The following is a 16,513-nucleotide window of genomic DNA, read 5'->3' on the forward strand; positions in this document are numbered from 1 at the left end:
GCCTGTCAGAGTCGTCGTCCTCCTCGGGCCGAAACCCTAGTTTCGCGCCGCCGAGCTGCCGTCGCCGCCGCTTTCCAAATCCGGCCGTTCCTTTCCTTCTCCGGCCGATTTGTTAGAGGGGAAACAATCTCCGGGATCTCCTCTACCTTTTCTCCTTTGGAATCTTTGGCTCAATCGGTTTGGAATGAGTTTGATTCGAGTTCGAATCGGATCGGCTTTCCTCTCTCCAAGCCGCGAGTTTCCTTCGCCGTTGCCGTCGCCGTGGGCCTCCGTCGTCGCCTCCGAGCCCCTTTAAAAGGATCCCCGTGCTCTTCTCTTCTCGCCGCCACCCTCGCCTTCGCCTCTCGTCGCCGGAGTAGCCCTAGCGCCGTGTGCCCTAGCTTTGCCTTCGCCGCCGCCGCTCCAGCCGTGCGCCGCCGTCGTTCCAGCCATCGCCGTCGCTCGGGAAGGCCGCCGTCGTTGTCGCCAAGTCGTCGCCGTCCTCGTCCGCTCTTTCGCTGCCGTCGGAGACCGCCGGAGCATCGTCGCCGTCGTCAAGCCGAAGACCGCCGCCGTTTCAACCTCGTCGCCGTCGCCGTCCGTTGGTCGTCCGCCGTCGCTTTGGTCGTCGGTGAGTTCGCCGTGCCGTCCGCTACCCGTTGGTGTCCTCCGTTCGTGCCGTAGCGCCGCCGTTCGCCGGTGAGCGTGCGCCGCCCGAGCCGTTCGCTCCGCCGAGCTGCCGCCGCCGTCGGTGACGTCATTGCCGACGCCATCGGGGCCGTTTGCCGTGAACCGCCGTGGACCCGATCGATCTCGGCCGTCCGTTTGGATTGGATCGAATCTCGGCCGTCCGTTCGCGTGAACCGCCGCCCGTGCGCCCGGTCCACCCAAACCCTAGCCGCTGACGCAATAAATCCCCTTTTCCTTTTCAAAAATAATTCATTATTGCGTCATAATTCAATTTAAACCGATTTAAGTGTTTTAATCCGATTTAATCTTTAAAAATTCATAACTAATTCATCTTAGCTCCGATTTAGTTGGTTCAAGTCTCTAAATTTTTCTAAAATTGAGATCTACACATTAAAAATATCCACATGTACTGTTCATGCTTGTTTATGTGCTGTTTTGGTGATTTTGCTCTTTTCTGCTTAGATTCCGTCGTTTCCGGAGAGTCCGTTTTCGCAGAAGAAGAGTTTGAAGAGTTCCAAGGCCAGCAAGGCAAGTCACACAGATCCCAAACAACCCTTTGAGCATGTTGATCCTATTTAAAGCTATTGTTTCTTTTCAACTATTGCATTTATTTTCGAATGTCATTGGGTGGAATTAACCTATTGATTGTTATAGCCCTTTTGTACTTGATTACCTTATTCCTTGATACCTTGGGTTATTACAATTTGACTAGTTGAGCTTTATTTATATTGGTTCAACTAGATATTAGATATAATTGCTTAGCCCTGCTTAGAAACATTAGTACATTTATGGGATAACTAATGACTCACTATTATTTCATGATGGCTTATTGATAGTTCACGATGGTCAATCGTGATTAGTTAATTAATTAATGTGCCAACTAAAACCTGATAATGGTGGGTTGTGGGCACATGGTTTTGATGGTCGTGCTCATGACAATTAAGGACCGGTTCACGAGTTTCGGTTGTGAAACATTTATCGTGCCAACCACAAGCCAGCATGGGCAACGGCTTTATCTTTTGTATAGCATGGTTCATTGCGGGGCACCAGACTGAGAAGTGGCGGAGATAAGCCCACGGGGGTCGCTGGGGAGTCCATGCCTTGTTTATAAGGGGGTGATTATGATCCAGGAAGGTGCGCTGCAGTGAATTGTGTTATGCGAGGGGTATTGTCACAACTCCTTTCCGAGATACCGTGGTGGTATTGAGGCACATGGTGACATGATGTGGGGTTGTGTCTTGTGGGTACAGTGGTACACCTCTGATCAGAGTAAAACTATTCGAATAGCCGTGCCCGCGGTTATGGGCGGGTCGAACAATGTCTTTCGTGATTAGTCTCACACCTCTCATTATAATAAAAGATGCTTAAACTGATAATAATTTGATTAGCTCCTGGTTTGGAATGGTACATTCCTGGTTTGGAGATAGAACTGTGCAGCCGGGGTGGTTGTTCAGAATGGTTGGGCCTATACAACAGGGTATGTTGTATAGCGTTGGATTAATATTGTTTAATTACTTAACTATTTTATTAAATTCTCAAATGTTTGTTAAATGCTGCTTTTGCAAATGCAACCCTATTATGCCATCCTTTGTTATCCTGTGCACTTGCATATTTGCTGCGTGGCTTGCTGAGTATGTCATATACTCACCTTGCAATCATTCATCAGAGGAAGAATTCTACAATGAGGCTGATGGTGTGGAGGATTAGGTGTAGCCTTGGTCAAGCTGCCTGTGGAGTGGAGCCGTCTGCGCCGTTTATTTTATTTTTCCGCTGCTTAGATCTTTATTGGTTGAGAGGAACTATCTACCTCTGTAATGACATTTTATTCGCTTATTAATTAGAGTAATATTTGTACTCTATTATCAATTTGTTATTGTGTGCCTCGGCTGATTCCTGGACGAGGGTTCACACACATGTAAGCGTTTGGAATTTTGGATAGAAATTCCGGGCGTGACAGCGCCTGCACGTATAGATGGCCATATGGCTCGAGGCCCGATGGCCTGGCGCAAGGCCCGGTGATTTGGCCCGACTCGGGTCGTGTCCGTGCCAGCCCGGCCCAACAGCCGTGCCCTGCTTGGGCTCCTACCTCGACACGCTGGGCCGGCACGGCCCTGCACGAAGTTTAGGGATGCAAAACAAACTTATTTTCAACCATATGTAAGGCACAATACAAAGAATAGGGAGAAAAAATAGACGTATTATATGGCATGGCCCAAAGAGTAGGGACGTAAAATAGACTTATTTAGCTTTATATATGTCATAGCCCAAAAAGGAGGGAGGGGAAATAGACTTATTTCAAAGAAGGCACGATGGGCCGCCCGTGCCTTCGGGCTGGAATGGCACAACCAACTACTGGTGGGTCGTGCCTGGGCCTGAGGTGCAGCCCGTGGGCTGGCACGGCTTGACCTAAAGTACCGATCGTGCCGTGCCGGCCCGATCGCCTCGGTCCGTGCCTAGCCCGTGCCTGGGCTAGGCCAGGTCGTGCCGGGCGAGCCTTATAGCCATCTATACCTGCGTGTGTGACAGGCTAAGATGGGCATCTACGCATGTGACAGCGGCTAAGGTGGTATTTGATTTTTTAGCTTAAAATCGGGTGCCCGATCCATAATTTTTTTATGATCAAAGTTACAAGAAACCACAGGTATTAGACACATGAGACTTACCTCAGGTATTAATATATATGGTTTTAAAATTTCACAAACCCCCACCCTTGTGTATTTGAGCGTGAATTTACTCAAAATTTCTAAATCGTAGAGTTTATATGAAATTTGTAGTCATTAAGTTCTTGACTTGGTTTGATAGTTTAAATCTTCACCACTTTAAAAAATTGTTTAAGATATGCTGAAATTAATCAGGATTTCAATAAAGGTGGGGTTTTGTGAAACGTTTAGACCATAAAAACGTATGGTTTTGTGTCACACGTCATAATACACTAGTACAGATCCTTCTATCTGTGACGGGCTCTAATATGCTTAGAAATAGTGGGCCGTCACAAGGAAGTCATCTCAATCGGGCCGAAAAGTGCCCGATTGAGATATGGTCGCACAGACATGTTAGATGTGTATAAAATTTAAGTCCGTCACGGATGACACCTATCAGTGACGGGCCACAACTTTAGGCCCGATTGAGATAACATTCCATATCTTAAATGGGCCTCAAGTTGTGGCCCGTCACAAATGACCATCATCTGTGACGTGCACCAACTTGAGGCCTGTTTGAGATAACAACTAGGCCCGTCACAGATGACTCATCAGTGACGGGCTATATACTTAATCTCTATCGGGCATTAACTAAAGCCCGTCACCGATGACTATTTTTCCATTTTTCATATGAAATGTTTATATTTGTAAGTTGACTATAGCAAAATAATTTTACGGGTAGTAAATGATTTCAAATGGAAAAAATGTCAACAACAAAGTTGTATAACTTATCAATATTTAGAACTTTTAGTTTGGTCATTTTTCAATATAACATTTTTTTTGAACAGTTTGAATTTGAATTTAAAAATATGACAACTTCAAACAACATTTTCAAATACTAAATGATTTCAATTGAAAAAGTCATCAACAACAAAGTTGAATAACTCATCAAGATCTAAAACTTTTATTTTTGTTATTTCTTCATCTGACGAAATGTTAGTAATATTATTCATAAATTTTACATATATGTGTTATAGTTTATAAAACCAGATAAGAGATATGTCAATTTTGTGAACAATGTTACTATCACTTTGTCGTATGAAGAAATAACCAAAATAAAAGTTTTAGATCTTGATGAGTTATTCAACTTTGTTGTTGATGACTTTTTCACTTGATATCATTTAGTATTTAAAAATGTTGTTTGAAGTTGTCATATTTTCAAATTCAAATTCAAATGGTTCAAAAAATGTTATATAGAAAAATGACCAAAATAAAAGTTATAGATTTTGATGAGTTATACAACTTTGTTGTTGATGACTTTTTCAGTTGAAGTCGTTCACTGATCTAAAATTCTATTTGAACTTTTCAAACTTTGAATTTCAAATTTCAAATTGTTTAAATAGAGTCAGATGGAGAAATGACCAAAATAAAAATTTTGCACCTCGATGAGTTCTACAACTTTGGTTTTGGTGACTTTTCCATTTGAAATCATTTAATTACCCCAATTTAACATCCTGGCCTAGGGCATAATAGGATTAATAGAATACTCATACTAACATGTTACAATTACTTTTCTGGAAGCCAATCTCTAAAGAACTTTGACGTTAAGTGTGCTTGGTGTGCTTGGTCTCGAGCAATTTCGGGATGGGTGACCGATCGGGAAGTACAGATGAGGCGCTAGTTGTGACCCGATTGAGATTTGACTGGTCGTCTGGGTCAAAACTATCGGTGACGGGCTTTACTTAGGGCCCGATTGAGATAGAATCATCCGTAACGGCCGTTTGCCCGATTGAGATAGCTCTTCACATCAGTGACTTCTAGCCTGTGACGGACGCCATGCCCGATTGAGATGGGGTTTACCGCCCGATTGAGATGAGGGTATCCGTTCTAGTGATACCTATGGTTTTCTGCAACTTAAACTATAAAATGTGGGGTTTTCTTCAGTTTACTATAAAAACAAGGATGATAATTTAAAGGTGATGTTTATTTTTGTTTAGGGGCGAGCATGAGATAAGAAGAAAGATCCCTAATTTTCAACATTGTTGAGGCTAGTTTGATTATCACACTACTCAAAAAAGGTTATTGGGTATTGGATTTCCCAACAAGCACCCAACAGGCGACACCTTCGAGGACTCAAAGGTGCTGGTCTAGGAACTGGCACCTTTGAGATTCTAGGAATAAAAAAACAGCTCGATGCATCGACTCGAATTGAGCCGCTTCTCATTACACCCATACCACCATCGATCCCGAAACATCCCCAAAGCAGCACAAACCACCATCGATCCATCCATCAACACAACACAAATTACAAAACACAATTTCACATAGCACAAATCGATCGATCCAAAAAAACATCCCCAAATCACATAGCCCAAACTGCACGCCACGGGAGCCCTGATCAGCCGAAGGAACCGCCGTCGACGCCGCGCCTCCTGCCACTGCGCCTCCTGCCACTGCTGGATCCGCCGCGGCAGCCGCCACCACCGCCCTGCCCACCGCTGACGCCACCGACACCGCATCTGCCACGGGAGCCGACACCGCCACCGCCTGCCGCTAATGCCGCCCACCGGATGCTGCTCCACCCGCCGTCTCTCACTTGGCCAACGGAGAGGGGAGGAGGAGTTATGAGAGAGAGAGACGAAGATATAAATCATACTCTTCCGTCAAGAAAAAAAATCAATAGTCCATACCTAGATTTATAGTCAGGAATTACGAAGGGTGTAGTTATGTTATTCCAATACAAAGAAATTAGATATAATTTAGATAAAGTATGAGAGGGAGGGAGAGAGATAAAAGGGGTGGAGGTGACAGAGAGAGAAGTGAGCACGCGTAGCTCCAAGCATAGGCATCATTTATGCAAGGAAACAACCACGTGTGCTCACTCTCTTCTGTCACCCTCCTAGTACGAGTAGATATCAAACCTTTCATGGAACTATATATCCTTGCACCCGTGCTACATCATTCCCCTATCTATATATCCATATGTGCATGGTTAGACATACATTTGAGGGGTCTAGCTTGTTAGTTATAAATGGATGATCGAAGGGGTTTATATATAGCTAGAGAAAAGTTATTTCTCTTTTATGTCCTCTTGTTAAAATACTAATCTTCTTTTTTTTGACAACAAATATACTAGTCTTCAACTTGTACATAGCATATGCTAGGACTCTAGGATTAATTAGTGGTGTTTAAGTATATAAGTATATAACGGTCATCGGAAGTCATCATCATTCCTAAAGTACTAAAGTAATGGTTGGGTGTGATTCTGTTTTGATATATATCTCTATCTCTACTATTATAAAAATTGAAGATGTTTTTTTGGTATTTTGATACGCCCTCCGTATTTGAGTTAGTTTTTAAGTCCGTTCGCTTTTGGAAATACAAATTCGTGTTTGAGTCGGATTTTAAATTTATTTGCTGTTGGAAATATAAAAGAAGTCATATAAGAAATATCTTTAAAAAACTCGTATGCTAACTTGAGATGATAGTCGGCCTCCTAATTGTAGTTCATGATTTTCTAAAAAATATATATCCAAGCGAATTCCCAAAGTTAATTTCATCCTAGCTAAGCCGTATAACAATAATAAGATTAAAATAGCATTCACTCGATACAACGTACGGGTATTTTTTTCTAGTATAGTATTAAGATTCACATATACCCCAATTATTTCACATTTATTCCCAAGCTCGAACCATTCGCGCTCGAAAGCATTTTGTGAATTAAATTCTATCGAGTAGGTTGTGCAAGGGTATTCATTCCAAGGGAGCCCATAAATATATCAACATGCATGAGCCGTTGTTGCCTTCGTCATGCTTATGCAATTTTCCTTCATTAATCTTGTCATCCTTCGAAACTATACTTTTGATTTTAAATCAAAATTAAATCGCACTCCTGGTATAAAAACTTGCATATGGTGGGTTTCAATATATACAACTTACAAATTACTTATTCCGATACAATGGCTAACTTAGCTAGTCCGTGAGAGCATAAGCCAAGACGGTCATCACAAAATTGATCTAGGTGAACATTGATGACATGGCAGGTACGACCATGTTTTGAAGATCTTATTTAGAATCGAATAAAAAGATAAATTAACTGTTTCTTTTTCATGTTTTGGATAGAGAATAAAATAAAATTATTTTATGACTTTGGGAATTCTGATCCCATATATAACTTGTCCGATGCTCATTTTTGTGTAGAAGACCGATACAATTTTTATCATGCCTCAGTACAAGTAAGTCTTGAAAAACATTTTGATTTTTATGTATAAACACTCCATTTTCATCGAATTTTATGGTCAGTCTAAATCTTAAAAATATCATGCGAATAGTAATTATTGCATATTTTGTCAGCCTAAGTTTGACGTGTAATAATAATTACATATCAGTGTGCGTTATGTTAAATCAATTTTGCTTGCATGGATCATTTGTGCTCAGGTTTGTACAAACTAGCTTGCTTGTTTTTTAACATATCAGCACACACCACACAAGTAAATAATTTACTTATAAATCAATTTAAGATGCATATAACTCATGCAACAAGAAAATTTTCCGATCGAGCCACTGCACCTTCCTTTATATTTTTAATAAAGGAATCTTTATTGATCTTAGATAATTATATCAAGATGATACAATCACTCTAAGGTTGTGTTCTTTGTTCAGTGTTCCCAACACCTCTCCCTCGTGTTCCGTACACACGCTTTTTAAACTGCTAAATGGTGTATTTTTTGCAAAAAAGTTTTTATACGAAAGTTGTTTAAAAAATCATATTGATCTTTTTTTTTAAAAAAATAGATAATACTTAATTAATCACGCGCTAATGGACCGCTCTGTTTTCCGTGCGCAAGAGATGGATTCTCAACCCATAGAAAAGAACACAGCCTAAGGTTACATTCGGTCTCTGCATAGCTAGGATACGCACGACGTAAATTTTTTTTAAAAAAAAATGATATGGCAACACATGTTATGCCACAGTGAGCTACAATCAACAGAGATCTTTATCCTCATACTCCACCGAAGCAACACTAAAAATTATGATAAAAATACCCTTCAAAAACAACGCCTTCAAAATTAAATAAACGTGAACGTGTAGCCGTTGCCATGATTCAATCAACAAAGGTCAGACTATAAGTTATTTAGAAAAACCAACCGACAAACGTACATGACAAAGAAACAAGGATGCTATCATGATTTTTTCCCAAGGATTTTACGATGATTTTGCATTCTCATATAACATCAAAACTGCCACAGCGTATGTACTTTAGATTGTTGATGTATATAATGACAAAAATAGGGACTCGATTTCGTTTTGAGATTAATTCGATTGTAGGGTCATGTTGAAGTTGTTATTAGTAGCAACGGGAAGAGGACTGGCTTCATCCGAAATGCATTCGGTTTGCAGCGCAAATTTTTAAAGGGAAAGAAAAGAAAAGGAGATAGTGGAATTGTAGAAAGGATGAAGAATTAGTGCTCAGTCTCTTAATTTGGTAATTAACTTTGTTTCTCTCTGCTCTGTCGTATAGATATTGGTCGTTTCTCCTTTGAAGCTCACTTTGTCTGTTCCAATATGCACCCCTGATGAGACTAGACGTAGAAAGTTTTCTTCCAGAATCGAATACTAGTATTTTTCTTTCTATTTTTTAATGAATTTTTTATTTGCACTTGTGACAGACAGTTCAAAGTTTCCAGACATGACCAACCATTTGGCGGCTCAAAAAGAGAATAAACCAGATATGGGTGTTGCACAAACTGCAGTATTTATTGGATATATAGTGAGGTCAATGAGCACTGTGCGCATCATTACTGAGTCGACAAGCTAATTTACAAGTAGATTCTTATTCCAACCAAGATGTGACATTAGCCAAACTAATTAACGTGTCTTCTTTTTATTCCGGGAAATAAAAGTATCTTCTCTATTTCCATTAGGAGAAAAAAACTTGAGCTACTCTTGACTTGCAACACTTAAACATTTTCAGTATATAGCTCTGTCAATGATGAAAATTTGTTCTCTCTCCATTTCAGATCCATTTCAGGTTATAAGATGTTTTGATTTTAGTTAAAGTGATGGTTATAAGATGTTTTGATTTTAGTTAAAGTCAAACTACTTTAAGTTTAACTAAGTTTAACTAAGTTAAGTTTAACTAAGTTTACAGACACATATAGTAATATTATATTACCAAATTAGTTTTATTAAATTAATAATTAAATATATTTTTATAATAAATTTATCTTGGGTAAAAAATATTAATTTTTTCTATAAACTTTGTTAAACTTGAAGCAGTTTAACTTCGACCAAAGTCAAAACATCTTATAACCCGAAATGGAGGGAGTAGTTGCTATAAGCCGATAATCATTACGTGTTCAATGATCGTGCGAATTTGTCATAAGTGTGGACAGATAACTAATATGACCGCACTAGTTTTTTTGTTTATTCGGATTTTGGTGCGGTTTTAATTTCATCCGTGTTGCGTTTCTGGTTTGGTAAATTTGGAAATTTAGTTTTCTTGGCCTTTTTTCGAATGTATGAATTGTACCAAAATTATATAGAGCTCATACACAGAAATTACTACATCGTTTTGTAAACACTGACCTCGGGGTACTATTTGTTGGGAAATAAATTTAAGAGAGATAAGTTTATTGTGCACCAATCTGAATCTCAGCATAAAAATAAAATTCAGGCAAAATTTACTATAAGATATATATCTAAAATTTATGATCTTTGTTGGTGGACTCTGTAAGAATGTGGCACGGCTTTAACACACTTTAAAAACTTGGTAATTATAACGCCCCACAAATAATTAGAGAAAAAAGAAAAATAAGAAAAGAAAAGAAGAGATAAAAAAAAGAGCAAAGCTAGCAGACCAGCAGCAGCAGCAGGCCTTGGCCGGCCCATACAAGCAAAACAGCAGCAGGAATTTTTTTCATTTTTAATTTTTTTTAATATTTACAGAAATAATCTGTCGGCGAAAAAAATTACAAGAATAGACCTTGACGCCCCTACAGAGGGCGGTAAGCTGACGTGGCAGACGGGGGAGGGACGGGCGGTGACGGAGGGAAGGTTTTTTGCAGGAAAACCCTTGCCGCCCCAACAGAGGGCGGCAGGCCTCGCTGCCTATAAAAGGCCTGCCGCCCCTGCCCCCAGCCCTCATTCCTCCCCTCACAACTCCAGTTAAAAAAAAAAGAGAAGGGGGAGGAGAAGAAAAGAAGGGGCGAAGCCCTGCTGGATTCAGACACCGATTTCAGATAATATTCATAGATCCTATATGTGACTATTAAGTTAACTACTGTGTATTTTTTAAAACTTTGTTTGAATAAATGCATTATATTTTTAGGGTTTTAGTTGTACTAATCTAGAACTGCGTATTGTAGATATCGGTAAATACGTAGATCTACTAGTTTGAAATCAATACTTTACCATTACATTGGTGTACATGAGAAGATATTACGTTGTAGGTGTTTATTGCATGAAAAAATAATATGATCTAGTTATTTCATTGACAGATATGTCGAACAAACAAATATTTCAAGTTTACCATGGCCCAGGAAACGTCCATTACTGGCCAACTGGGGTAGATCTGTCAGAATTTATTGTATCAGAAAGGGGAATTGATAGACCAGCAGAGAGGAGTGTACCTTCTATAAAAGGATGGTTGATGAGTGGCTTGAGAGTTGATCCACAGACTAGTGACATAACAATCAATGTTATAGTAAGTCGGACAACTGAGGGTTTTTATTGGGAACTAATGCCAGTTCAAAACTCTCGAATGTGGAGATGGTATGTGGAGAATGCATTGCAACGCGGGTGGCCTCTAGCTATGGTTCCGTTTGTTCACCCGAAGGATCCAGGTGTGCAGAAGAACATGGATGATGGCGAGGGACCAAGTGCTGAAGTAAATGAGAGTTATGTGGAAGAGGTCAATGCACGAGAGGAAGGGGGCGCCGAGAGGAAGGGGGCGTAGTAGCTCCAGTGGGCAATCAACCCGGTGATGGAGTGGCCGATGAGGGGGAGACTGTCGGTGCCATTGTGGATGAAATGGAGAGAGAGGATTCTGACAACGAGCGTGTGGAGGAAGGTGATTCGTCAGATGATGAGACGGATATTAATCTAGCCGAATGGGCTAGTCAGGATTTTTCTGGTCTGGTCGTATCTGAAGAGAATAGTGTGAGATGGGAGTACAAAGAAAATAAGGTTATTCAGAGAGCGATTTATAATAGAGCAGAAGATATGAAGGAGGCGGTAAAGCATTTTGCAGTGTCACTTCATAGAGAGTTTTGGGTTGCCAAGTCGAACCGACCACAATATGAAGTTCGGTGTGTTAAGGAAAAAGATCGTTGTCCCTGGAGAGTGCACGCTAATATCAATATTACTACTGTAATACCTCCTTGTCCCATTACTACATCGTCGTTGTGTTCAACTCTTGCACTACCTCCCTCCTAGTTCGAATCTAATATCATCTATGTAACCGCAATGGAAATAGATGTATCATGTTCAAATTCGACTACTATTTCTTCATGTTACATAATTCTCCTTGTTTAAGTGCATATAATGTTTCTACGACCGAGACTGCAATAGGCCTATATCAATTTCGCACACTAATACGTCGAATAAGTTACAAAATAATATTTCACTTAACATATGAAATTGCGAAACAACCAACTTCAATACATTTTTATAACATTATTAACAAGTTTTACCAATAAATACTTCTTTAATTATTATTAACGTAACATAGAAAAATCATTTGGCTGGTAAATTTTGCATCTGGGTCCCTTGCCGCTCTAGCAGAGGGCGGCAAGGGACCTCAATGCAAAAAAGCTAGCCCCCTCCACACCCCTTGCATCCAATTTTGTATCTCTCCGCGGAGTTGCAACCTTTTTATTTTTATTTTATTTTTTGATATTTTTTTCACGATTAGGAGCACACAAGAACCAACCATAGAAAAACTAAACTCAAATGGACGAAATATGTGACGTGGAATTTTCTAACCCCTCTCCCCTCTAGTGTAGAGGAGAGAGATGTGCAACTTTTTTATTTTTATTTTATTTTTTTGATATTTTTTTCACACTTAGAAGAACACAAGAACCAACCATAGAAAAAATAAACTCAAACGGACAAAATATGTGACCTGTAGAATTTTCCAAAGCTCTACCGAAAAACTTCTCTCCTAAAAAACACAATCTTGCAAGTGGAATTTGGAGGTTTTAATATCGCCGAACCCGGTGAAGCGGGGAAGAATCGGATATAACTTTTTCTGTAGATATCCGTGGATATATTATTTGCCTGATTCCGAGTCCGTAAGATAAAGTTACGCCTGTTTTAATAAATGACACTCGAATGACGTCTATTTTCGGTAGAGATTTAGAAAATTTTACAAGTCACGCATTTCGTTTATTTGAGTTTATTTTTTCCACGGTTGATTTACATTTAAATAAATAATTCTTTAATTATTATCAACATATCTGGAAAGAAGCATGTGGCTGTTTTGCATCTGGGACCCCTACTAGAGGGCGGCAAGGGACCCAGATGCAAAATGCACCAGCCAAATGCTCTAGAGGGCTGGGAAAATTGTATTTAGCCCCTTGCCGCAAGGGGCTAAATGTAATTTTTCCAGACGGCGGCAGACGGCGCGGTCAAGTCGCCGTCTGCCACGTCAGCTTGCCGCCCTCCACTGAGGCGGCAAGGTCTATTTCTATAAATTTTTCCGGCGATAGATTATTTCTGTAAATATTAAAAGAAATAAATTTAAAAATGAAAAAACTTCCAGCAGCAGCAGTAGCGCGGCGGCAGCAGTGCTACAGTGCCATCGTGGAATAATCCCACCTCACCAATAGGAAAGGTTGACTAGTCACTGGAACTCTGATTTTGGAATTTTTTTGTTAAATCGAGGACGAAAAACGCATTGAGTTATACTCCCTCTGTTTCAAAATGTTTGACATCGTTGACTTTTTTACGTGTTTGACCATTTATCTTATTCAAAAAATTTAAATAATTATTTATTCTTTTCATATCATTTGATTTATTGTTAAATATACTTTCATATACACATGTAGTTTTACATATTTCACCAACTTTTTTGAATAAGACGAACAGTCAAAGATGTGCTAAAAAGTCAACGGTATCAAACATTTTGAAACGAAGGGAATAGCAGTGTTAGGGGTGTGTTTAGTTTACATCAAAATTGAAAGTTTGGTTGAAATTAGAACGACGTGATGGAAAAGTTGGAAGTTTATGTGTGTAGGAAAGTTTCGATATGATGAAAAAGTTGAAAGTTTGAAGAAAAAGTTTGGAACTAAACAGGAGGTGTGGTTATCCAATACCGTCACTCTAATCTATTAGCACAATTATTTTATTACTTTTGAGCTAAATATAAAAAAGAAACATGCCAAAAAGATGAAAATGCCTCTCAGGCCACGAGCATGTAAATTGCTTGGGAGGAGAGAGATTGTTAACTGACATCTACCTCTACAGGAAAGGAAGTCTTTTTTTTTTAAGGATAACAGGAACAACTTTATTAAACAAGACAGAATTTAGGGGATACACCCCAGTACATCACAAAGGATATGATTTAAGGCAATAATCCATCTCTAACAGGGTAGAGGCTAACCAATCTAAGGAAGCAAATTTCCTGATGAAAGTAAACAACAATAGAGGATCAGATCGATAGAGTTCTGCGACAAAGCCATGACGACTGAATACTTTGGCCTCCATTGACATGCTCGTCGCTTGACAATCTGGAAGACTCCTACAGCTGTCACCACGAAAACGGTATAGATCGAAGGTTTGATGCTAAGCTCTAGATTTTAGTTTAGGTATCACTGGACTCAGCAAATTGGTTCTACGGATTCTGTCGTTAGATCTGAGGAGCAGAGTTTGCTCAACCTGAACGGTAGACCTTGCAAGGATACTGTCGTTTTGAAACAAAAGGAAGTAAAATTTAGAAGAACAGTTAGTCAACATCACAGGGGAAATCAGATGTTGCGATAAAACTTGTCTTTGTAGAAGGCCTATGTTTGCTATAGATTCGTAGTACTGAAGCAGAGTACGACAGACGAAGAGGAGCAAGCTGCCAACAAAGAAGTAGCCTTCAGATCGAAGAAAGGAGGTGCCACACAAGGTTTGCACCGTTGCAGGAGAGCAGCAGTTCGGGCCACCGCCGCCGCACAGAGCAGGTGCACCGAGAGCTCCAAGGCCATCACACGAAACAACGGCACTCGGAGCTTCAGGGGTACCACACGGAGTAGCAGCGCTCGGAGCTCCAAGGCCATCGCCCAAAATTCCAAAACAGCCGCCACCGCAAAGCGCATCGGCGCCCGGAGAACCAAGGCCACCGACGACGCTGCATGGAACACCACCTAGGGCTCCAAGGCGGCAAGGCCACCACCAGGGGCGTGCCTACGTTATACTACCCGGTGTCCTATCTAAATTACACTATATTAATTAATATATTAGTCAATAATTAGATAATTAGTATGTATTGGACCTTCGGTAATTTTTGTTCTGGGTTCGCCACTGGCCACCACCGCCTATGCTTGGCGCAGACCAAAGTACCCGGCACCAACACAAGAAGAAGACTCCATCCTTCGATTCGCTGCTCCACCTCTGACGAGTGTCACCGCCACCAACCGCGTAGGAAAGAAAGTCCATGCAAAATTTTACAATGATCAATGAGAAAGATTGGGAGAGCCAGTTGACATGCTAGTAGCACTTAAGGGCATTTTTGTCTTTTTAACATAATTTATCTCTCCATTTAGCCTGGAAATAATAAAATAATCATTAAGGTGTCTTCCAGCCAATTACAAAGTCTTTAGAGTATCCTTGACCATGCCATGTTTCTGCGGTGTCTACTAGCAAAGATTACAAACTTTAAATATCCTATAGCAAATTTTACCAATTTACCTAAGACCCTCTTAGATGTACAAGGCTTAGTGACGGCGAGCTGAGAAGAAGACTGGGGGGAGAGAGAAAGGGTACCGAAAGAGAGAGGATAACATGTAAGCCCACTTTTTTTTAATATATTTTATGACTGTGTTTGTAACATGGATGCATGTTAACAAAAACCACTCTCAAAATGGTCAAGGAAATCATTTTACACCTGTTTTAAATTTGGGAGAGACGACATACCTATGCTTTACATTGAGGGATATGAATTAGATCCGACCTATAATTGAGGGACTCAAATCGAACCTTTCCTTTTACGTTGAGGGAACGAGAGCTCCGTGCTCAACCTAAACAAAAAGACCCAATTACCTCTTCAAACTTAAGAATAAGTTCACTGGAGGTCCCCCGACTTAACACCGAGAATTTTTCAGGTCCCTTACCCACAAAACCAGAAATGTGTACCCTAAACTATGTAAAACCGTCAAAAAAGGTCCCGAGGCAGTATAGCCACCCTGTTTCGCTGACGTGCATCCTAGTCAGCAAAAAAATTTAAATAAATATGTGGGGCCCACATGTAAGTGAGAGAAAATAGTGTGGGCCCACATTTCTCCTTTCCTTTCTTTTTCTTTTCTCTTCTCTCCTGATTCTCTCGAGTGGGCACGATGGCAGAGGAGAGAGAGGTGGCCAGCGATGGAGCGGGGGCGGCGGGAGAAGGAGAGAGAGCCGGCCGGCGCGACGGCGGTGGCAGGAGAGGTGGAGAGAGCCCGCCGACGCGACGGCGGCAGTGGAAGAAAAGGAGAGGAGGCGGCCGGCGCTGTCGAACGCGCACGGGAAGCAGCGGACGATGCCGAGCAGGACAATGTCCTCCTCGTCACCACCTTCCTCATCGTCGTCGCGGTCGGTGGGTGCCGGGCGGAGCGGTTTTTGAGGGAGGGGTCGGCGGCCGGCGAGCCCATCCGAGCTCGCCTGGCTTGCGCGAGCCCGCCCTCGCTGCAGCTTGGTGTGCTGGGGACGACGACGAGGAAAGGGGGAGAGAGGAATCAACTACCGACGACAGCGGAGGCGGGCGAGCGCGGTGCCGGGCTGCTCACGCTCGCCGACCAGGCCCTCGCTCCGTCACACTCGCCTGCCTCCGTTCCACCCGCAGCCCGCGCCGCTCCGTTCGCAGCGCTCGCCCGTCGCCGCTCCGCTGCTGTGCAGTCCCGCCGCCGCGCTCGCCCTGACTGAAGAAGAAAAGAGAGAAGAGAGAAAAGAGAAGGGAAGGAGAAGAAAATAGAAGAAAAAAATATGTGCAGCTGATGTATGAGCCCCACATACTCTTTTTTAA

Source organism: Oryza sativa, chromosome 1, assembly GCF_034140825.1.
Source record: "Oryza sativa Japonica Group chromosome 1, ASM3414082v1".
NCBI lineage: Eukaryota > Viridiplantae > Streptophyta > Magnoliopsida > Poales > Poaceae > Oryza > Oryza sativa.